Source organism: Chiloscyllium plagiosum, unplaced genomic scaffold (genome assembly GCF_037043375.1).
Source record: "Chiloscyllium plagiosum isolate Xiang-an unplaced genomic scaffold, Cpla_swu_hap1 HiC_scaffold_28, whole genome shotgun sequence".
Lineage (NCBI taxonomy): Eukaryota > Metazoa > Chordata > Chondrichthyes > Orectolobiformes > Hemiscylliidae > Chiloscyllium > Chiloscyllium plagiosum.
In genome coordinates this window covers 25,403,283-25,428,340 of record NW_028270166.1, presented here as the reverse complement: position 1 = coordinate 25,428,340, position 25,058 = coordinate 25,403,283, and the positions used below count along the sequence as shown (strand labels likewise).

Sequence of the window (25,058 nt, the reverse complement as noted above, 5' to 3'; positions counted from 1 at the left end):
ACCATTTAGCTGTAAATTGAGAGAGGAATGTTCAACAAAACCTGGGTGTCCTTGTGCACAGTTGCCAAAAATAAGTGCACAGGTGCTGCAGACAGTAAAGAATTTTGGTCTTCAAAGTGAGAGGATTGTCTTCTTGAAATTATATGCAGAGCATTGCTGAGGCCAGTCATGGAATATTGTGTGCAGTTTTGATCTCCTTTTATCTGAGGGTATTTTTGCTATAGAGGAAGTGCAGCAAAGGTATACCAAAATGTTTCCTGGAATAGCAGGAATTAGATTAAATTAGATTAATGATTTATGAGGAGAGATTGAGTTGGCTCGGATTGTATTCATTGGAGACAAGAATGGGGGTGGGGAAGGAATCTCAGAAACCTATAAAATTCTAACAGGGCTAGAGTTGATATAACTTGATGACTCAAGTGGAAGGTGCAACTGAGTTTCCTGTCAGGTCAACTTGGATGCTTTGAAGATGATGACTAAATGATTAGTTTAATTGTATTTTCTTGGAGTCAGAAACAAAGTGTTGCCCTTCTGAGCTACAGATGGAAAGTTTAAGCAGCTTGCAATAGACCAGCATTGTCCTGCCCAATTTTGAGACAGCCAGTTAACTCTTGTTTGGAGGGTGGTTTTAACTTGTATTTCATTTTCTTATTTCCCATCTTGAATAAGTGAGGATTTGTTTCACAGACTTAATTATAATTCACTTTTTTTACATCTGTCTAACTTCACAAGTGGAAACATTTCTTTTAATGGTGATTTGATCTAATGCAACGAACAATTGTTGGTTCTGTGCCCATGTGAGCACCTAAACCCACTGCTTGTCAGTGATGCCACTGCATCACCTTTGAGTTAACATTTTCTGGCATTTTTAAAGTAACACTTTTAGAATTTACTTTTTCCTGAGAACATTCAGGATCTTATCCCTGTATGAAATTCTTTGTATGTTGGATAAAGTTTAACCAGAGTTAAAATGGAATATTTTAACTGGAGTACGATGTGATGGGATATTTTTTAAAGAATGCCACATTTTGGGATATTTCTCAGATTTCCTTTTTAAAAAATCCATGTGCTACTAAGTGCACATATTTTCTATAATTTAATATAAACCACTATAATGATTTTTGTTCTATCGCTTATTTTCAAATAACCAGACTGGAAGCAACTTTAGACTACTAACTGTTGCATATAAATTCAATGCTTGAAAATTTATAATATTGTTTTTCTATGCTGTTAATTTTGAATCCATATTGTATTGTTCTGGTATTTGCTGGCTTCAGAATACTACTTCTGGGATCAAAAACTAAGGTGATCTCAGATGTGATCCCTTTCTATTTAAAGCTACAATACTGACCCTGTATATATTATTTCCTGCAATTGTTGTCAAAACTTTGCAAACCTTTATAATGTAAACCTAGTTTCTGTTTTGTTTATTTTAAGCGAAGACTTTATGATTTTAACAAGGAACAGTACAGCACAGAAACAGGCCCTTTGACACACAAAGATTGTGCTGTCACATGTTGCCTTTCTCAACTAAAATCCTTTTGCCTCTATGCTGTTTGCATCCTTATATTCCCTGCCTATTCCCATCTGTCAAGAAGCTTCTAAACGTTTTTATTCTATCCACGTCCAATCATCACCTCTGGAGTGCATTCCAGGCATTTGCCACCTTCTCTTGTTTACCAAAAACCTGTCTCTTGCATGTCCTTTAAACTTACCCTCTTCTACCTTAAACCTGTCGCCTAGTAATTGACATTTCTACTGGGAAAGCAAATCGGACTGTTCATTTTATCCGTGCCTCTTATGATTTCATAAACTTCTATCAGGTCACCCTCCTTCCTGTGACGTTACATTCAAGTGAAAATAAACCAAGTTTGTCCAATCTCTCCTTGTAGCTAATACTTTCCAAACCAGGCATAAATGAATAATGGTACCAGGTTTAATATCCTGGTAAACTGTTTCTGTACCCTCTCCAAAGCCTCCACATCATGCTGGTCATATGGCAATCAGAACTGTACATAAATGTGGCCAAAGTGAAGTCCTAAAAAAGCTGCAATGTGACTTGCCAATTTTTATACTCTATGCCCTGATTGATGAAGGCAAACCTACCAGCTGCCTTCTTGACCACCTTATCCACTTGTGTTGCCACTTTCAGGGAGAGATCATTTGATGAGATCTATGTGAATAATACATGCCCTGAAGTTTCCAAATGAATAGTTCTTTTAGTGAAGAGCAGAGTAGTCATGGTATTTATGGCATGGGGGATAATGGCCCTTCAGCCCATCATATCAGTACTAGTTATAAAGCATCTATCTATTCTAATCCTATTTTCCAACACTTGATCAGTAGCCTTGTAGGGTGTGGAGTTTCAAGCGCATCTAAATACTAGTAAAAAGTCTTGAGAGTCGTTGCCTCTGTCACTCTTCTAGGCTATTAGTTCCAAATACCCACTACACTCTGAGTGAAAAAGATTTTCTTCAAATTCTCTATCAACCTCCTGCTACTTACCATAAAACTGTGTCCACTGGCTATTCAGCTCCTCTACTTTTCCCCTTATCTATCTTATCTATACCGTCCTACTTTGTAGACTTCAATCAATGTCCACTCCCATCCCTTGGCTTAAGGAAAACAACCAGCCTATCTACTTTCTCTTCATGGCTGATTCCCTTCAGCTACGGCAATATCTTGATGAATCTCCTCTGCACTCTCATTCTTTTGTTAGTATAGTGAATGGTTTCCAATTTTTGTTCTAGCACTGATGTTATATTCACTGGCCTTAAGTTTCTTGGTTTACCCTTATCACCCATCTTGAATTTTGGTGCTATAGTCATCTGGCACCCTTCCTGTATCTAGAGAAGATTTGAAAATTAATATCAGAGCCCCTGCAATCTTATCCCTTGCTTTCTACAGCAGCCTGGGATACCTCTCTTTAGAAGCTGGGGATTTATCTACTTTATAAAAATTAAAAAACATTTATTAAAAAAAGACTTTTTTTCTTTTGAATATTACAAATACAAAACCAATATTAAAAAAACATACCCACTAATTACATAAATAATAACTAAACTAAGCTAAAAAAGGAAAATCTTAACAATAATAATAATCATAACACAGCTCAGCAAAACAAAGAACAGCCCTCGATCATCAACTGCATAAGTTTATACATATTCGTATGTGTGTAGTTCCTCCCCTCTGGATACCAGATACATTACACAGAATTGCCATGGCTATGTAAAGGCTCTTATTAGTATGGTGGACAAATCTGTACCCAGGTAGTCCAAAAAGGGCTGCCATGTCTTACAGAAATTCTCAGTTTTATGGTGCACCATACTCGTAAGAGCTTAAGTTGGAAAGACAGATAGAAGCGATAAGGAATTTGCAAAAGCAACAGTATGTGATGGATGGCAGTTATAGGAAGGGGAGAAAGTCTCAGATATAGTCATTATAGATGGGTTAACTCCAGGAAGGATAAGAGGGGTAGGCAGCTAGTGCAGGAGTCTTTTGTGGACATACCCATTTCAAACAGGTATGCTGTTTTGGAAAGTATAGGAGGTGATGGATTCTCAGGGGAACGTAGCACGAACAGCCAAGTTTCTGGGATTGAGACTGGCTCTAATGCAACAAGGGGTACGTCAGCTTCCAAGAGATCAATTGTGTTAGGGGATTCTGTAGTCAGAGGTACAGACAGACGTTTCTGTGGGCAGCAGAGAAAAAACAAAATGATGTGTTGTTTCCCTGGTGCCAGGATCAAGGACTTCTCAGAGAGGGTGCAGAATGTTCTCATGGGGGAGAGGGGCCAGCAAGAGGTTATTGTCCACACTGGAACCAACGACATTGGAAGGGAAAAGTTTGAGATTCTGAAGGGAGATTACAGAGAGTTAGGTAGAACTTTAAAAAGGAGGTCCTCAAGGGTAGTAATATCTAGATTACTCCCAGTGCTACGAGCTACTGAGGGCAGGAATAGGAGGATAGAGCAGATGAATGCATGGCTGAGGAGCTGGTGTATGGGAGAAGGATTCACATTTTTGGATCATTGGAATCTCTTTTGGGGGAGAAGTGACCTGCACAAGAAGGACGGATTGCACCTAAATTGGAAGGGGACTAATATACTGGCAGGGAAATTTGCTAGAACTGCTTGGGAGGATTTAAACTAGTAAGCTGGGGTTGGGGGGGGTGGGGGTGGGGGGGGGGGGCAGGGGGCGGGTGGGACCAGGGAGATAGTGAGGAAAGAGATCGATCTGAGATGGGTACAGCTGAGAACAGAAGTGAGTCAAACAGTCAGGGCAGGCAGGGACAAGGTAGGACTAATAAATTAAACTGCATTTATTTCAATGCAAGGGGCCAAACAGGGAAGGCAGATGAACTCAGGGCATGGTTAGGATCATGGGACTGGGATATCATAGCAATTACAGAAACATGGCTCAGGGAAGGACAGGACGGGCAGCTTAATGTTCCAGGATACAAATGCTACAGGAAGGATAGAAAGGGAGGCAAGAGAGGAGGGGGAGTGGCATTTTTGATAAGGGATAGCATTACAGCTGTGCTGAGGGAGGATATTCCCGGAAATACATCCAGGGAAGTTATTTGGGTGGAATTGAGAATAAGAAAGGGATGATCACCTTATTGGGATTGTATTATAGACCCCCCCAATAGTCAGAGGGAAATTGAGAAACAAACTTGTTAGGAGATCTCAGCTATATGTAAGAATAATAAGGTAGGGGATTTTAACTTTCCAAACATCGACTGGGACTGCCATAGTGTTAAAGGTTTAGATGGAGAAGAGTTTCTTAAGTGTGTACAAGACAATTTTCTGATTCAGTATGTGGATGTACCTACTAGAGGAGGTGCAAAACTTGACCTACTCTTGGGAAATAAGGCAGGGCAGGTGACTGAGGTGTCAGTGGGGGAGCACTTTGGGGCCAGCGACCATAATTCTATTTGTTTTAAAATAGTGATGGAAAAGGATAGACCAGATCTAAAAGTTGAAGTTCTAAATTGGAGAAAGGCCAATTTTGACGGTATGAGGCAAGAACTTTCGAAAGCTGATTGGAGGCAGGTGTTCGCAGGTAAAGGGACGGCCGGAAAATGGGAAGCCTTCAGAAATGAGATAACGAGAATCCAGAGAAAGTATATTCCTGTCAGGGTGAAAGGGAAAGCTGGTAGGTATAGGGAATGCTGGATGACTAAAGAAATTGAGGGTTTGGTTAAGAAAAAGAAGGAAGCATATGTCAGGTATAGACAGGATAGATCGAGTGAATCCTTAGAGTATAAAGAAAGTAGGAGAATAATTAAGAGGGAAATCAGGAGGACAAAACGGAGATATGAGATAGCTTTGGCAAGTAGAATTAAGGAGAATCCAAAGGATTTTTACAAATATATTTAGGACAAAAAGGTAACTAGGGAGAGAATAGGGCCCCTCAAAGATCAGCAAGGCGGCCTTTGTGTGGAGCCACAGAAAATGGGGGAGATACTAAATTAATGTTTTGCATCAGTCTTTACTGTGGAAAAGGATATGGAAGATATAGACTGTAGGGAAATAGATGGTGACATCTTGCAAAATGTCCAGGTTACAGAGGAGGAAGTGCTGGATGTCTTGAAACGGTTAAAGGTGAATAAATCCCCAGGATCTGATCAGGTGTACCCGAGAACTCTGTGGGAAACTAGAGAAGTATTTGCTGGGACTCTTGCTGAGATATTTGTATCATCGATAGTCACAGGTGAGGTGCCGGAAGACTGGAGGTTGGCAAACGTGGTGCCACTGTTTAAGAAGGGCGGTAAAGACAAACTAGGGAACTATAGACCGGTGAGCCTGACCTTGGTGGTGGGCACGTTGTTGGAGGAATCCTGAGGGACATGATGTACATGTATTTGGAAAGGCAAGGACTGATTCGGGATAGTCAACATGGCTTTGTGCGTGGGAAATCATGTCTCACAAACTTGATTGAGTTTTTTGAAGAAGTAACAAAGAAGATTGATGAAGGCAGAAAAGTAGATGTGATTTATATGGACGTCAGTAAGGCGTTTGACAAGGTTCCCCACGGGAGACTGATTAGCAAGATTAGATCTCATGGAATATAGGGAAAACTAGCCATTTGGATACAGAACTGGCTCAAAGGTAGAAGACAGAGGGTGGTGGTGGACGGTTGTTTTTTATACTGGAGGCCTGTGACCAGTGGAGTGCCACAAGGATTGGTGCTGGGCCCTCTACTTTTTGTCATTTACATAAATGATTTGGATGCGACCGTAAGAGGTACAGTTAGTAAGTTTGCAGATGACACCAAAATTGGAGGTGGAGTGGACAGCGAAGAGGGTTACCTCGGATTACAACAGGATCTGGACCAGATGGGCCAGTGGACTGAGAAGTGGCAGATGGAGTTTAATTCCGATAAGTGCGAGGTGCTGCATTTTGGGAAAGCAAATCTTAGCAGGACTTATACACTTAATGGTAAGGTCCTAGTGAGTGTTGCTGAACAAAGAGACCTTGGAGTGCAGGTTCATAGCTCCTTGAAAGTGGAATCACGGGTAGATAGGATGGTGAAGAAGGCGTTTGGTATGCTTTCCTGTATTGGTCAGAGTATTGAGTACAGGAGTTGGGAGGTCATGTTGCGGCTGGACAGGACATCGGTTAGGGCACTGTTGGAATATTGCGTGCAATTCTGTTCTCCTTCCTATTGGAAAGATATTGTGAAACTTGGGAGGGTCAGAAAAGATTTACAAGGATGTTACCAGGGTTGGAGGATCTGACTACAGGGAGAGGCTGAACAGGCTGGGGCTATTTTCCCTGGAACGTCGGAGGCTGAGGGGTGACCATATAGAGGTTTACAAAATTATGAGGAGCATTGATAGGATAAATAGACAAAGTCTTTTCCCTGGGGTCGGGGAGTTCAGAACTAGAGGGCATAGGTTTAGGGTGAGAGCGGAAAGATATAAAAGAGACAGAAGGGGCAACCTTTTCACGCAGAGGGTGGTACATGTATGGAATGAGCTGCCAAAGGATGTGGTGGAGGCTGGTACAATTGCAACATTTAAGAGGCATTTGGATGAGTATATGAATAGGAAGTGTTTGGAGGGATATGGGCCGGGTGCTGGCAGGTGGGACTAGATTGGGTTGGGATAGCTGGTTGGCATGGACGGGTTGGATCGAAGGGTTTGTTTCCATGCTGTACATCTCTATGACTCTATGACTCTAAGATGGACCCTGTGGAGAATCTTCAATTGCATAGCAGAGGTCCTGTTGCAAATCGAGATCCTTCTTGTATTTTCCCAGATATCCTCCCATATTTCAGAAGTGATCGCAACGTCCAACTCCCTCTGCCATACCTTACAGAGCCATTAGGTCTTTCCGACGGACCCTCTCCCAATAGATGATAAGCGTTGCGAACAGATAATGTACTCTCAGCACTCAACACCCTCTTCTCCATGTTGGACCTATAACAATCAGTTTGAAGTGTGGTCTCTTTTTGCATGAAATTTCTAATTTGAAAAAAAATGAAAGAGGTCCCTATTGACAATTCATATTTCTGAGCCAACTGGTCAAAGGACATCAATATGTCCCCTTCAAATAGATCACCCTGGCAAGTCATGCCCCAGCTGCCCATAGTTTAAACCCAGAATCCATCATCCCTGGCTGAAAGCTCGGCATACGAACTATCGGTGTCAAAAATGATGTTTTGGCAATATTGCCCTCACCCTGTCTCATTACCCTCCAAGCCTTGACAGTATTAATAACTATTGGGCTATGGCAATATTCCTTAACTGTTTTCATTTTGTCGAAGAACAGCAAGCTAATAAAGGGGCATCTTGCTTGAGATGCTTCGATGTCCAACCAAAGTGTGAGCGGGGCCCCCCCTCCGCCGGGCCCAATCAATCATTCACGTAAGATAGAAACGAGCTTAACTGATAGTTTTTGATGTCAGGGAGGCCCTCTCCTCCCAATCAGTAAGGTAACTGCAATTTAGTCAATTTATTTAGGCGCTGCTTGTGATACCAGAAAAAGAACTGAATCAGCTGTTAGTTTTATAAATATTTGCTTAGTAAAAAGCAGAGGAAGTATTCACATAGGATACAACGGGTGGGGCCCAATGTTTATTTTAATGAGGACTATCCAACCTAACCAAGAGATTTGAAGAGCCTTCCATCTAAGAAGATTCTGTCGAATAAATTGGCAAAATTGGCTTTAAATAGCCAATCAAATACGGGAGTAATAAATATATCTAACTAGAGAAAACCCTCCTGCAACCATATGAAGGGAAACAGAGATTTGTCCTCAGGATCAGGCACTTTTGGGAGACCACCCATGAGGATCGCCTCTGACTTTGCAAAATTGATCTTGTAACCCGAGAGGCATCAAATAGATTGATGCATTGTATCAGGTATGGCACTGAGGTGATTGGATTTGACAAGATGACAAAAATGTCATCCACATACAGTGCGATCTTCTGTGACTTTGTCCCCACTTCTGGAGCGGTTATATTTGGATCTCTACGTACTTCCTCTGCCAGAGGTTCGATCACCAATGTGAAAAGCAATGGTGACAAGGGACAGCCCTGTCAACTACCCCTACAAATATTAAAATTGCTTGACTGTACACCATGAGGACCGCGGCAAGAGGATCACTATACAAAATATCCACCCACCTAATGAAGGTCTCTCCCAGGCCAAACTGCTTTAAAGTATGAAAACGATGTGGCCACTCAACCCTGTCAAATGCCTTTTCTGCATCTAAGGAGATCACTAATCCCTGTACTGATTGTTGTTGACATATTTAGATCATGTTAAGTAATCTCTTGACATTAATGATGAAGGGCAGTACAATTTCTAGCCTTAATGCCAGACTCTTAGGATTTTAACGTTGACATTCAGGAGTGAAATGGTTCTAAAAAGGAAGCACTGTCCTCTGGGGCCTTCCCTTTTTTAAGAATGAGAGAGATGTTTGTCTCACTTAGAGATGGTGGGAGGAGGCCACGACTATGTGAGTCATTAAACATATTAAGCATTGGCCCCAGCAATATACTAAAATTCCTTAAAGAACTCACTGGGGAGCCTGTCAGGACCCAACGCCTTTACACTCTGGAGCTGCCTCACAGTCTCCTGCATCTCTTGCTCTGACAATGGGGAATTGAGAAGAGAATCTTGTTTGGGGTCACTCCCTGAAGGTCCAAATTCTTAAAAGACTCCATCCTAACCCACCCACTCTCACCTTTTCAGATTGGTATAATTCAGAGTAAAATTTCGAGATGCTGCATTAATCATTTTAGACTTGTAGGTCAAATTTCCAGTGTCCTCTTTAATTAAGGTAATGGCTTTGGGGGCACTCCTTTTCCGAGCAAGGTACATTCGGTACTTGCTTGGCTTATCCCCATGCTCAAACATCCTTTGACTTGCAAATGTAAACTCCCTTTTGGCTACCGGTGTGAGTGTGGAGTTCAGCATAGACCAAAGCGTTGTGATCCTCTCTAGTTTAACCAATGAGGGCCTGTCAAAGTATGCCTTTTCAGCTACTTTGAGACGCATCTCAAGCAAGCATTGCTGCTTACCCCTCTGTTGCTTCTGCCTGGCTGAATAGGAAATAACAACCTCCTAGTATAGCCTTAGCTGTTTCCCAAAGAATGGATGGGCTACTGGCCGAGCCTAAATTAATATCTAAAAATGCCCTGAACTCAGTAGAAAAGAATTCAATGAACTTGCTATCCTTGAGGATGAAGGGGTCCAGTTGCCAGTGCCTTCAGCCTACCACAGTACTCTTCCTCTTAGCCATTAAATACACTGGGGCGCGATTAGAAATAGCGATATTGCCAATTGTTCATGACACCACCGAGTCCAGATGTGCTGCGGGGGTCAGAAAAAGATCAATCCTGGTTTGGCATTTATGTGGGTTCAAAAAGAACATGAAGTCCCTGCCAGTAAGGTGAAGGTGCCTCCAAACATCTACCAACCCCAAAGATCGCAAAGAACATATGTTGAGATGCAAGATTAACCAGTCTAGAAAGTGCGCCTGTCAAGAATTTAAGCGGGGTGGGCTAGGGGACAGTAAACATTTAAGATCCCGTATTCTTCACCATGTATCAAAGCTTTAAGGATTACAAATCTCCTGTGTGTGTTTTAATGCACTATAATAACTTAAATGGGAGATTCTTTCTAACTAAAATATTGAAAGATGAAAAATGAATGTGGTATTACCCATTCTGTTGCAGCTTCAAATGCTCTGCATTATCCAAGTGTGTCTCTTGTAATAAGGCAACATCTACCCTCTCCCTTTTAAGGCTGGAAAGTACCTTCTTCCTCTTGACAGGCGAATGACTCCCCTTAATATTCCAGGTGCACCACTTAAACACCTCCTTAGTCATAACCTTCTATAGCACCATTTAGACTCCAGAGATGAAGAACCCAAACTACAGATCACTGAGCTTTATTGCAAAAGAATCCATAAAACCCAAAAACTACACAGATTAAAGTAACTACAGCCAGCAAATCTACAAAACTTAAAAAAAACTATATACAGCAAAAACCGAAAAACAAAAAAAATCACCAAAGGCACTGATTGGAGGAATTTACCCCTCATTCAAAGGGGCTGTCTACATATCTTCCAACCCTACTAACCATTCCCAACCACCCTCTCAACTCCTACCAGCTAGGGCCATGCCACATACACTGACCACCCAGTAGAGAAAAAAAAACACCAAGAGCAAGGTTAGTACTATAGACAAGTAAACTAAAAATATGTCATCCATCCCTTAACATAACTTAGAGATTAAAGATAAATACTCTATCCATCCCAGACATCATTTCGTGCAACTTATTACCAGAAAGGAGACTCCACCAAGTCCTTCTTTAAAGAAAAACCAACCCAAATAGCTCTGTCTTCTACGCCTAATCGGCTGTTCAACATAAGCTGACGTATCCACAAAGTTCTTCGTTTTTTCTAGTGAGTCGAACAAATGTATGATCCATTATGATTTATCTGAAGCACTGCTGGATATCTTAAAAAATATTAGTTCCCAAGCTCTCTCAATCTCCTTTTGACGCCATTGTAGGACTTTCTTTTCCAGACCACTGCTGCCAAGAGGTCTTGAAAAAACATGACCCTGGAGCTGCCACATATGAACGCCCTCTAATCCCTCCCCTAGGCTCTAGAGGCTTCCATGACCCTCTTCTTGTCTTTATAGTGATGGAATCTCACTAGGACAGGGCATGGGAGCTGATCCACCTGGCTTTCGTGTCACGATCTGGTAGGCTCTTTTAATTGTTACCCTTCCCTTCTCAGCCTCCAAACCAAGGAATTCCGGGAACCACTTCTCGAAGAACTCCACTGGCTGCTCACCTTCCAACCCCTCCGGTATGCCAACAACGCACAGGTTCTTTCTTCTGCCCCTGTTTTCAAGATCATCTACCAGATCCAACAAACCACGGACGTGTTTCCAGGGCTTCAATTCGGCTCTTGTAGGAGTCAGTCTTTGCCTCAAGCTCATCGGTCCTTTATCCCAAGTCTTGCAGCATAGCAGATACAGGAGTCAGCTTCTCTTAGTTTTTTTTCCCTGAATCTGCCTTCCCAGGACTCACTGGATTTGGCCATCTTCTCAACCAGGGTCTGGTGAGTAAGCAAGCCTGCTGCTTCAGAGGGCTGGGCTGGGCCTCAGCCCTGGAGGAGCTTCTTCCTTTTTCCAGCATTCTCCAGCTGCAAGGACAAAGGTAAGTCAATGTTTTTCAGGTTTCTAGCTCCTTTTACTGTGTTTTTACTCACAGTAATGTGTTTGGGATGAATCCTGGCTCTGTTGGGTCAATGTTGCAGCGTGGAGCCCAGCAAACGCAATCCTAACAGGACTCCGCCATCTTGGATCCCTCCTTATCCACTTCTTAGTCTGCTAAAACTGCTAATACCTCTTCCCTCTCAATTGTAATTTGTTCAGTTATTAGCACAGTTTCATGTACACTCCCCATCCTGATTTCTGTATCACATGCAAAGTTTATATTTAAAACCTAAGCGATATTTTCAAACTCCACATAAACACACTGCCACTTTGAGTCCTAATGAGCCCTACGCTGTTGCCCTGTTTCTTTTCTTAAAATCACTTCCCCCATCAATTCCCAACCCTCAACTCAGCAACTCTAGCAACATCTGTGGAGAGAATGGAGAGTTAATGTTTCCCTTCTAGTGAAAGCTTCTAGCTTATTCGTAGGAAAAGGTGGTTCTGCATAATGTGCCCGACCTCAATGAGAATTTGCTGTAATGCAGTTGAATTGGGAATGCTATTTGTAAAGCGCATGTTGGCTATAACACGATTACAGTGCAACACTTCAAGCGCTGTTTCTAAAGTCTGATTTTTCTATAATGTAGTGTTGCATATGAACGCAACCATCATGTTATAGAAGAACTGACTGTATGTACATATGCTGAAGCCATGGTCACGGGGAGGAGTAAGCAAACAGATGGAGATGGAGCCCAGAGAGAGAGAAAGACAGGCAGACAAAGAGATGGTTAATGTTAAGCCAGGAAGAAAAGCTGATAATGGAGACCATAACTAGGTAAAAATGGGTTGCTGCTGAATAGGGCCAGGGTGTAAGAGGGATGTAAAGGATGGAGAAACTCAGGCACCTTCCACGAAAATTATTAAACTCTATTATTGAGCTCTGAAAGCTGCAGGGCCCCCAAGTAGAAAATGAAATGCTGTTGCTCCAGCTTGCCCCGACCCTTACTGGAGCACTACAGCAGGCCTGAGATGGAAATATTGGCCAGGGAATATGGTGTGTTGAAGTGGTAGACAGCTAGAAGCTTGGGGTTATTTTTGTAGACAGAATGTAGGTGTTGTGCAAAGCGGTCACCCAGTTGGCGTTTTGTGTCTCCAATGTAGTGGAGATCACAATTCAGGACTTTATGATTAAGGACAAAGATGGACTAGAAATAATGATCTTTAAAATCTTACTGAATTATGAACACTCACCAAAATGCTCCCGTCATGGACACATCTATCATGTGCCCAGTTTCATTCCTTAAAATTAGGTCCAGCATTGACTCCTCTCTCTCATAGGACTTTTCTATAAGCTGGCTTAAATACCTCAGGTACATTTTCTGAATTCCACTCCCTCTACGCTTTTCACACTTTGTATGTCTCAGTAATTGTGGAAGTTAAAATCCCCTACCACTAACTTTATTATTTTACAGTTTTATTTGAATTCAATTAAAAAATCTGGAGTTAAGAATCTACTGAAGGCCATGAAACCATTGTCTATTGTTGGAAAAGCCTATCTGGCTCACTAATGTCCTTCAGAACAGGAAATCAGCCATTCTCACCTGGTCTAGCCTACATGTGATGCCAGATCCATAGCAATGTGGTTGACTCTCAACTGTCCTCCGAAATGGCCTAGCAAATGACTCTGTGTCAATTGCTGTGAAGGCTCAAGAAAGAAATGAAACCAGATCAGACCACCTGGCATCGACCGAGGCACTAAAATAATGGTGGAAACAGTCCTGTCAACTCTGCAAAGTCCTCCTTGCTAACATGTGGGGCATAGTGCCAAACTTGGGAGAGCTGTCTTACAGACTAGTCAAGGAACAGTCAAACAGAGACATACTCAGAATTATACCTGAAGATAATGCTCCAGCCACCACAATCACCATCACTGGATATGTCCTGTTCCACCAATAGAAGAGACCCAGCAAAGGTGTAGCACTGGTATTCAGGTGGGAGGGAGTTGTCCTTGGAATATTTAACATTGATTCTGGACCTGTCACAAGGCTAATCCCTTTTTTTCCGTAAAAGTTGTTTCTTGGCTCAAGGATACTCTGTCCTTGATTCTTTTTTCAGAGGGGTAATAAACCAGGCTGGACTCCAATCAGACTGGTTTGGTACAGAGATGAAAAGGATTTTGAGAGGCCTTTTGTTTATATGTAAACAGATGAGACTTCAGGCCAAAGTGGGTTATATTTATAGAAGTGACCTGTATAATGAAAGGGGAGTGGTCAGCTCTTTAGCTCAGCAGTTTAGTTCAGTCCTGAACTGGTGGGGAGTTCAACAATGAGCTGTGTGGAATCTCTCTCTCTCTCTCTTTCTCTCTCGCTTTCTCTTTCTTTCTCGCTCGCTTTCTCTCTTTTTCTCTTTCTTTTTCTTTCTTTCTCTTTTTCTTTCTTTTTCTTTCTTTTGCTCTTGTTCTCGCTCTCTCGTGCTCTCTCTCGGTCTTCCCCTCCCTCTCAACTTCAGCCTGTAAGCATGTGTTCCATTTATACTGGTTTTTAATGTAGTTTGCTTATTTCGACTGTTGTGTATATTCGGAACACATACTTAAGTCTAGTTTGGATAGACTGAGTTCTGTAGTGGTTCTTTATTCTGTTCTTTGTGTTTCATTGTGTAATTTTGTGAATAAAGTTTTCTGTTTTAAAATTTACTAGGCAACCTAGTTAACTTACTTTGGGTAATTTTCACTGTACACTTACTGAAACAAATTGCAAAGTTATATCTGGGCTGCCTGCTTAAGAATGTTTTGAGTGGTCTGGCCTAGTCCATAACAGACCTCCATGAAGTCTTGTGACTTCAGGTTAAACATGGGCAAGGAAACTTCCTGCTGATTACCATGTATCTTAGCTGATGAATCAATACTCCTCCATCTTGAACAACACTTGGTGCAAGCACTGAGGGTTGCAAGAATGCAACATATATTCTGGGGTAATTTCAGTATCCACCACCAAGAGTGACATGGCAGCAACACTACTGATCGAGCTGGTCAGGTCTTAAAGAGCATAACTGCTTGACTGGGTCAATGGCAGGTGGTGAGGGAACCAACAAGGGAAAAGCATACTTGACTTCATCCTTACCAGTCAACCAGTTTCAGCTGCATCTGTCCATGACCATATTAGTAAGAGTGACCATTGTATAGTCATTTTGGAGATTAAGTCCCTCCTTCACTTTGAGAATACAATCCATCGTGTTGTGTGGTAATGTCACTGTGCTAAATGGAACAAACTTGGAACATATCTAGCAACTCATAACTGGACACCCATGAGCTGTGGACCATCAACAGCAACAGAACTGTGCTCCAGCACAATGTGCAAACTCATGGATTGGCATATCCCCCACTCAACAATTACCATCGAGACAGGTGAGTGACCCTGGTTCAATGGAGAGTACAGGAGGGCATGCCAGGAGCAGCACTAGGCATATCTGTAACTGAGGTGTCAACCTGGTGAATCTATCAAACCATACTGCTTGCATGCCAAACAGCATAACTAAGCAATCCCACAGCCAACGGATCAGATCTAAGCTTTGCAGCCACATCAATTATGAATGGTGTTGGACAATTAAACAACTCATTGGAGGAGGAGGCTTCCCAAATATCCCCATTGTCAATGATGGAAGAGCTCAACATATCAAAAGATAAGTCTGAAGCATTTGCAGCAACCTTCATCCAGAAGTGCCAAGTGGATAATCAATCTTGGCTTCCTCCAGCTGTCCCCAGCATTACGGATACTGGTCTTCAGCCAATTCACTTTACTCGTGTGATATCAAAAAATGGTTGGAGGCACTGGGTACTGCAAAGGTTATGGCCCCTGACATTTTCTAGCAACAGCACTGAAGACTTGTGCCCCAGATCTTGCCACAATCCTAGCCAAGCTGTACCAATACAATTACAAAACTGGCATCTACCTGACAATGTGGAAAATTGCCATCGATGCCTTGTACACAAAGCAGGACAAATCTAACTTGGCCAATTACTGTCCTATCAGAATACTTTTGATCACCAATAAAATGATGGAATGTGTCATCAACAGTGCTACCAAGCAGCACCTGCTCAGCACTGACCTGTTCAGTGATGCCCAGTTTAGGTTCTGCAGGGGCCATTCAGCTCCTGACCTCATTGTAACCTCAGTTCAAACATGTACAAAAGAGCTGAATTCCAGAGGTGAGGTGAGTGACGGTTCTTGACATCAAGGTCTCATTTGACTGTGTAGCATCAAGGAGCCCCAGCAAAACAGAAATCAATGGGTATCGGGGATAAACTCTTCTCTGGTTGGAGTCATACCTCGCACATGGGAAGATAGTTATGACTATTGGAGGTCAGAGTTTTCCGTTCCAGGACATCTCTGCAGGAATTCCTCAGTGTAGTGTACTAGGTCAAACCATCTTCAGTGACATCATCAATGACCATCCTTCCCTCTCTTATCACAAGTTCAGAAGTGGGGATGTTCAGCAATTTTTGCACAATGTCTAACATCATTTGTGATTCCTCTGATACTGAAGCAGTCAATGTTCAAATGCATAAAGATCTGGACAATATCCAGGCCTGGACTGACAATTGGTAACTAACATTTGTGCCACAATACCAGGCAATGACTATCTCCAAATCTAATCACCACCCCATGACATTCAATGGTATTATCATTACTGAATCTCCCACTACCAACATTCTTGGGGTTATCATTGACCAGAAACTCAACTGGATGCATTACATAAACACTGGCTTCAAGAGCAGGTCAGAGGCTAGGAATACTGCAGCAATTAACTCTCTTCCTAACTCCTCAAAACCTGTCCACCATCTACAAGTACAAGTCTGGAGTGTGATTGAATACTCCTCAGTTGCCTGGATGGGTGCAATTCCAACAACAGTTGAAGCTTGATACCATCCAGGACAAAGCAGTTTGCTTGATTGGCACTACATTCACAAGCATCCATTCCCTCCACCACCAGCGCTCAAAGCAGCAATATGTACTATCAACAAGATGCACTGCAGAAATTCAACAGAGATCCTTAGACACCAACTTCCGAATATACAATCACTTGCATATAGAAAGACTAGGGAAGCAGATGCTTGGGAACACCACCAACTGAAAGTTCTCCTCCAAGCCACTCGCCATCTGATTTAGAGCCATAGAGTCATAGAGATGTCCAGCATGGAAAGAGACCCTTCAGTCCAACTCGTCCATGCCAACCAGATATCCTAAATTAATCTAGTCCCAGTTGCCAGCATTTAGCTCATATCCCTCTAAACCCTTCCTATTCATATACCCATCCAAATGCCTTTTAAATGTTTTTAGTTGTACCAGCCTTCACCACTTCCTGTGGCAGCTTATTCCATACACTCACCACCCTCTGTGGAAAAAGTTGCCCCTTGGGTCCCCTTTTAAATCTTTCTCCTCTCACCCTAAACCTAAGCCCTCTAGAACATAAAAGTGTACAGTACAGGAATGGGCCCTTCGGCCCTATGTTGTGCCGAATGTGATGCCAAATGAAACTAATCTCTTCTGCTTGCCCTTGGTCCATATCCCTGCATTCCTTGCATATTCATGTACTTGTCTAAAAGTTCCTTAAATGCCCTTATCGTATCTGCCTCCACCACCACTCCTGGCAGTGCGTTCCAGACCCCTACCATTCTGCGTAAAGTTAGAAAAAAACCATGCCCCTCATATCTCCTTTGAACTTCCCCCGCTCACCTCAAACATATTTCTCCTAGTATTAGACACTTCAACTAGTTTTGGACTCCCCACTCAGGGGAAAAGACCTTGTCTGTTTACTCTATCTGTGCCCCTTGTGATTTTATAAACCTGTATAAGGTCATTCCTCAGCTTCCGTTCCAGGGAAAATAGCACCAGCCTATTCAACTTCTCTCTACGGCTCAAACCCTCTAACCCTTTGTAAACATCTTTGTAAATCTTTTCTGAACCCTTTCAAGTTTCACATCATCTTTCCTACAGGAGGGAGACCAGAATTGCACACAATATTGCAAAAGTGGCCTGACCAACGTCCTGTACAGCTGCAACATGACCCCCCAACTCCTATACTCAATGCTCTGATCAATAAAGGTAAGCACACCAAATGCCTTCTTCACTATCCTATCTACCTGCGATTCTACTTTCAACAAGCTACGAACCTGCACTCCAAGGTCTCTTTGTTCAGCAATACTCCCCAGGACCTTACCATCAGATTGGAAGCCTGTGACCAGTGGAGTGCCACAAGGATCAGTGCTGGGTCTGCTACTTTTCGTCATTTATATAAATGATTTGGATATGAGCATAAGAGATATAGTTAGTAAATTTGCAGATGACACCAAAATTGGAGGTGTAGTGGACAGCAAAGAAGGTTACCTCAGAGTACAACGGGACCTTGATCAGATGGGCCAATGGGCTGAGAAGTGGCAAATGGAGTTTAATTTAGATAAATGCGAGGTGCTGCATTTTGGGAAAGCAAATCTTAGCAGGACTTATACACTTAATGGTAAGGTCCCAGGGAGTATTGCTGAACAAAGAGACCTTTGTAGAGTTGCAGGTAGATAGGATATTGAAGAAAGCATTTGGTATGTTTTCCTTTATTGGTCAGAGTATTGAGTACAGGAGTTGGGAGGTCATGCTGTGGCTGTACATAACATTGCTTCAGCCACCTTTGGAATATTGTGTGCAATTCTGGTCTCCTTCCTATCAGAAGAATGTTGTGAATCTTGAGAGGGTTCAGAAAAGATTTACAAAAATGTTGCCAGGATTGGAGGTTTTGAGCTATAGGGAGAGGTTGAATAGGCTGGGGCTGTTTTCCCTGGAATGTTGGAGGCTGAGGGGTGACCTTATAGAGGTTTATAAAATCACGCATGGATAGGATAAATAGGCAAAGTCTTTTCCCTAGGGTATGGGTGTCCAGAACTCGAGGGTATACGTTTAGGGTGAAAGGGGAAAGATATAAAACAGACCGAAGGGGCAACATTTTCACGCAGAGGATGGTACGTGTATGGAATGAGCTGCCATATGAAGTGGTGGAGGCTAGTACAATTGCAACATTTAAAAGGCACCTGGATGGGTGTGTGAATAGGAAAGGTTTGGAGGGATATGGGACAGGTACTCGCAAGTGGGACAAGATTAGGTTGGGATATCTGGTCGGCATGGACGACTTGCATCGAAGGGTCTGTTTCCATGCTGTACATCTCTATGACTCTGAGTCTTATTATATAAGTCCTGCCCTGATTTGCCTTTGCAAAATGCAGCACCTTACATTTATCTAAATTCAACTCTATCTGCCACTCCTTGATCCATTGACCCATCTGATCAAGACTTTGGTGTCACCTGGAAACTTGCTAACTATACCTCCTATGTTCACATCTAACTAATTTTTATATAAATGATGAAAAGCAGTGGTTCCAGCACCGATCCTTGTAGCACATCGCTGATGTAGAAATATATTGCTGCTGCTGGGTCAAAATCCTAGAATTCTCTCCCTACGGGAATTGTGGGCTAACTTACAGCATATGGAACACAGCAGTTTAAGAAGGCAGCTCAACACCACCTTCTTGAGGGCAATAAAGGCTGGCCAACTAGTGATTCCCATGCGTGAATTTAAAAAAAGCCTTCGCTTAGATGTGCTGATATGGCTGTCTTTCTATTTCACTTTGACTGTAATATATACCCAGCAAAGTGATTGCCCTTTTTTTGTCTTTAAGATGTACCTGTATGGCCTCATTTGTGAAACCTTCTTAGATATCATCCCTCCTCACTGAAATAATTGACTATTTCATTAACTGCCTTATCTTTTATGCCATCTCCCCAAAACGTGTTGCTTGAAGATTAAAAAGCTTCAGAACTGAGCAATCAATTCTGTCCCTCCATAATCCATGTGATAGCACTGATATCATATCCTCCTGTGTAGCACAATCAATTCCTCTGCCTTACTCACGTCCCCTAGCTTTAAAATAAACGCCACCCAGCCTTGCTATGCTCCCTCGTGTTTTAACTTAATTATATTCGCACTGTCATCTCGAGTGACTTAGTCATCCCGAACTGTATTCTGAACTTCTGTTCCATCCCCCCGCCAAATTAGTTGAAACCTCCATCAACCACACGAGCAAGCACACCTCCCTGTCAAACTGCCAAACCTAAAGTAACACAACTGGGTATTTTAAAATCTGATGTATTAAGTAGCAAACGTTTTAGTAGATTATTAACATTACCTAAAGCTATAGACTGAATTGCAGAATTTTGCTTCAAAAAACATGCTCTGCCCTTTGTTTTGAGCTCCTCAAAAACCTTTATCTCCGAACTGTCACTGAACAGTTTGCCGTCATCTGATAAAATCTGGTGCATGTTGCGCGAGTGTAAAAGTTCCACCCACAGGCACTCCACAGCAGGGATTTGAGCAGGTTACAGATCTTCGTGATTCCAAACTGAGCAAAAAGATTGGGGCTGAAAAGGAAGTGAGATTTGTGTCGAAACAATTTTTTGACACCTGCGTGAAGCCAATTACATGTCGGTGATTTGGGATCAGTCTGTGCACTTATTGGCAGCAAAACAATGAAGATGAATATTTTTCTAAACTTGGAACTTTCCAAAGTTGGGAAGAAATTTTAACCTTTTTATATTTTACCACCCCTTTATAAAATATTAAAAGCTACTTAAAGGAAATTTGCATAGTTTATTAAAAATAAAGAATATCTGAGTTATCCGTGCCCTGGCATCAGAATTAATTCATCTGAAGAATGTGGGTATTCATCTGAATATTCATCTGAATAAGTGGGTAAATTAGGAAATTTTATTTTTGTCACCTTGTAAGCCACATCCCAGTTGAATACATCATAATTTGATAGAAGACGTATGTTATTGTGATTTTTGAGTTTACTGCCTGTACTCTTTTTCGCTGTAAAAAGAAGCTTCTAGGAATGACATCTCACCCTTTATTGTCGTAAATGTAACTGTCCAATTGGGTTGTGAGATATTTTTTAAAATCGTCTTTTATCAGGTTGTTACTATTGCAAAATTATATGATTTTGTACGATATTTCAAAGGATGAATAATGTTTGTCCCAGACAATGTTAACACTTCTCCATTTCTGAAGGCTGTTGTTTGAATTCTCCTTAAATGTTAGTGGATGTGAAATCTGTGTGTCTCTTCTGCCTTCCTCTGTCTCTCCCTCCCTCTTCAGAAAGCCACTTCAGTGTTTATCAGCAGCGATCAGTAATTTACCAGAGAATGAGACAGGATTTGAAAATTAACTATTCCACTTAACTAGCAGAGGGATGAAAGGGTGGTGGAGTATAACTGTTCAGTATTTAAAAAAATATACTTGCATATGCACATGAATGACCATAACCTATAAGACTATGGATGCAGATTTAGAATGTGGAATTAGGCTGGATACAATTTTTGGACTGCACAGCTGTGATGTTGAAAACTTTTTTTGTTTCCATGTGGGGAATTTTAAGCCTTCTCTTTCCTGCCCCACCACTCCCAACCCATTGGCTAATTGGTTTTAATTTTCCAAAATTACATGGATTCTGAAAAGGGTTCCAAAGGATTGGAAAATAGCCAATGTAACTCCTTTATTCAAAAAGAAAGACAGAAAACTGGAACCAACAGCTTAATATCTGTCATAGAATCATAGAATCTCTATAATGTGGAAGTAGGCCATTTGGCCCATTGAGTCCACACTGATCCTCTAAAGAGCCACCCATCCAGATGCCTCCCCTCAACCTATCCCTGTAGCCCTGCATCTCCCATCACTAATCCACCTAGCCTGCACATTCCTGGACACTTTGGGCAATATAAACAATGTATTAAAGAAGGGTCAAAGTAGTCAGACTCCTGATTTTGTGAAAGGCACCAAGCTTAACCAACTTATTGAAGTTATTGGATAAAAAGGAACCAGTTAATGTGCTGTATTTTAGTTTCCAGAATGTATTTGATAAGGTGCCACATAAAACATCCCAGAAAATAAAAGCTCCATTATGCAGAGAGTGAAAATTGGCTAACTAACAAGAAACTAGGGATAAATGGTCATTTCAGGTTGACCAGATGTAACAAGTGATGTGCCACAGCAATCAGTGCTGGGGTGTCAACATTTTACAACTGGATGAAGGGTCTGAAGGCATAATCACTAAATTAGCTAATGGCACAAAGTTGTGAGGAGGTCATAAAGATACATTAAAGGACAGTATAATGTGTGTGTGTGTTTGTTTGGTGGGGTGGGGCAAGGGTGACCAGCAAGTAAACTATCAAATCCACTTCCATGGTTGTGTCATCAACTCGTTAGTAAAGACCTCATCTCCTTAAGTCAAATAAGCTTGAAACTGTGCTATTGTTCAGCAGCACTTCCTATGCAGTTGATGGGTGTAAGATGGCTGGAGAGACAAGTCCAGTATTCTATCTCTATTGTGGCATTTTATGATCCTTCCCCCTGCAAATAGGAATAGAACATGCTGCAAAGAGAGTGAAAAAAATGTGCATTCACATGGAATGGGGGAGCTTTCTTTAAGATGACAGTTGGATAAGTATGACATTACATGAGGATAAAGGTGAGTGCTGGTCCATAAATTATTGAGGATGTGAATAATTGCAATGACAACGGGGTGGATACTCTAGCAAGGCAAGTGGATATGAGGACTGATGTGCTGAAGTAGGTAGAGTTAAGGGGGCGGGGGGGGGGTTACATGATATATGCGTCAGAATATCATGCAGTTTGCCGCTATTCATTCCTTTTCCTGTGTTGCCTGGTTTATTGATGCATTTACTGCTTTGAATCCAGGAGTGTGGCACTGCTGACATCCTGAAACCTCCCACCATACTTTCTGTTAGCATCAGACTTCTTCCTTTTGTCAAAAGGGAACAATTCCATGTCCTTACTGTCCCCAATAGGACGTCAAGTGAGTGTGTAGCCATTGGCTGTCTCATGTCCAATAGTATTTAGTTCGGCCCCACCCTTACGTGCACATCACACACCCATGAATCTTCCAGCCCAGTTCTAGCACAGCTCCTTCAAATTGAAATCCAATCCAAGAAATTTAGGTGAACCAGCATCAGAAATGTCCAAATGTTTTATAATGTCCTGTTTAATTTTAAGATTTGAGAATGACATCCACCAGAAAGAAATGAGTTCTCTTGTTACTATAATCAGAATACAGACATTATATGAATTATGAAAATACAGAATAATAAAGCCCAATTCTTAGTCATCTACTATAGCAAGAAACTGAATGAGACAATGTTGGTAGTTTTGTAACTTTCTTTTTGTTCATGACGACTTTTATATTAAATGGAATTTTCTTTTCTTCAAAGAAATTTAACAAGATTACATACATTTTAGGAGATTCAATTGATAAGTGTTGAGCAGTTAGTGTTTTTATGATTTTTTGTTTTGTTGCATGATACCATCCACTTGCTCTCTGAATTAACTATGGACTTTTTAAATATGGTATCCTCTCTGCACTGGATTTTAATTTGTGAATATTGTGGATGGTGCTACTGGAAATAAAGATTCTGACAGAAGATAATTTAGTTGAAATATTAATTTTTTTTACTCCAATGTTCAATCCATGGCCCCACCTATTTCACAATGCTGCACCTTGGTGACGTTATCCAAAACCAAACTGTTAGATTTCATGTGTAAGCTGATGACATCCAGCTCTACCTATACTTTCATTTCTATTAAAGATTTGGATGATTAAGTGAATGTCCTTTAGCCAAGTTTGCAGATGACACAAATAGGTGGGGAAGACAAGTTGTGAGGATGTCAGAGTCGAAAATGTGTTGCTGGAAATATGTTGCAGGAAGGGCTCATGCCCGAAACGCCGATTCTCCTGCTCCTTGGATGCTGCCTGACCTGCTGCGCTTTTCCAGCAACACATTTTCAGCTCTGATCTCCAGCATCTGCAGTCCTCACTTTCTCCTAGTGGATGTCAGAGTCGGCAGACTCAGTTAAGCAATTAGACAAAACTTGGCTGATGGAATAATATGAGGTTATGCACTTTTGACAGGAACAGAGGGGGCTGAATGTTATTGAAATTGAGAAAGATTGCAGAAAGCTATGCACCAGAAAGATTTGGACATCCTCATGCATGAGTCACAAAAAAAACCTAGTAACCAAGTTCAGCTGGTAATTGGAAAAGCAAATGGAATGTTGGCCTTTACGCGAAAGTAAATGGAGTATAGAAGTAAGGAAGATGTGCTAAAACTGTAAAAGGCATTAGTCAGACCACAGCTGGGATACTGTGAACAGTTTTAGGCCCTTTACCAAAGGAAAGATGTACTGGCATTGGAGGTAGTCCAAAGAAAGTTCACAAGGCTGAGGTAAGGAGGGACTATCTAAAGATGCTGTGTTGAATAGGCGGTGCCTGTACTTATTGAAATTTAGCAGGATGAGAGGTGATCTTATTGAAACAAGATTCTTTGGGGACTTGATAGGGTAGATGTGCAAAACTTGTTTCTCCCTTGTGGGAGAATTTAGGACTAGAGAGCATAATCTCAGAATAAGGGGTCTCATAGTTAAGATGAGTAGGAATTTCTTCCTGCGTGTGGTAAATCTGTACCATACTTTACCATAGAGGCCTGTCAAGGCTGGGTTCTTAAGTATATTCAAGGACAGATTGACTTTTACTCAGTAAGGAAATTGGGGAGAAAGGTAGGAATGTGGAGTTGAGGGCTATCAAATTAGACATGATCTCAGTGAATGGCGAAGCAGACCGAATAGCCTATTTCTGCTCCTATGAATTATAGTCCTAACACTTTTTTGTCAATTCTTCAAACATTGCCAAACTAGCGTCCTGCATCGGATTAACAAACATTTCTTCTAACTAAACATTGAAAAAAAAAGACTTTTTATATTTAGTCCCAGCTACCAAATCCACCCCTCGCCCTGGCAAATTAGTGTCACATTTGACTCTGAGATAAGCTTTCAACTACAGATTCCTACTGTCTTTATTTCCACCAGCACAGTAGTGCATGATTCTGCCGTAATTGAACTATTACTGAAATCCACATTCATACTTTTGTTGCCTCTACACTTGACTTTCAATTCTGCCTGGCCACACCCATTCAACACTTAAACTTGATGATTCTAAATTTTGCTGCCTGTTGACCATTTACTCATCAGTCTTGTACTTATGGACCTACATTTTTACCTACATTGGTTCCTGGTCAAGCAACACCTTTTCTTTTGAAATTCTCAATTGTTACTTTCAAATTCAACCATGACCTCGTCCCTTCATCTCTACTATTTTCATCAGTGCACAACCCTCTGATATGTGTTCCTCTAAATCTAGTCTTTTATCTTCAATTTTAATTGATGCATTTTTGGTGGATATGCCTTCAGTTGACTGGTCCATAAATT

The 25,058-nt window shown here is 41.6% G+C and overlaps 1 protein-coding gene across 8 annotated transcripts in view; it reads left to right on the top strand.

The window, feature by feature from the left end:
- The window catches only part of LOC122565310 (protein unc-13 homolog A), a 431,554-nt gene that overhangs the window by 36,708 nt on the left and 369,788 nt on the right, over positions 1 to 25,058 (top strand). The gene's annotated exons all lie outside the window — the stretch shown is intronic.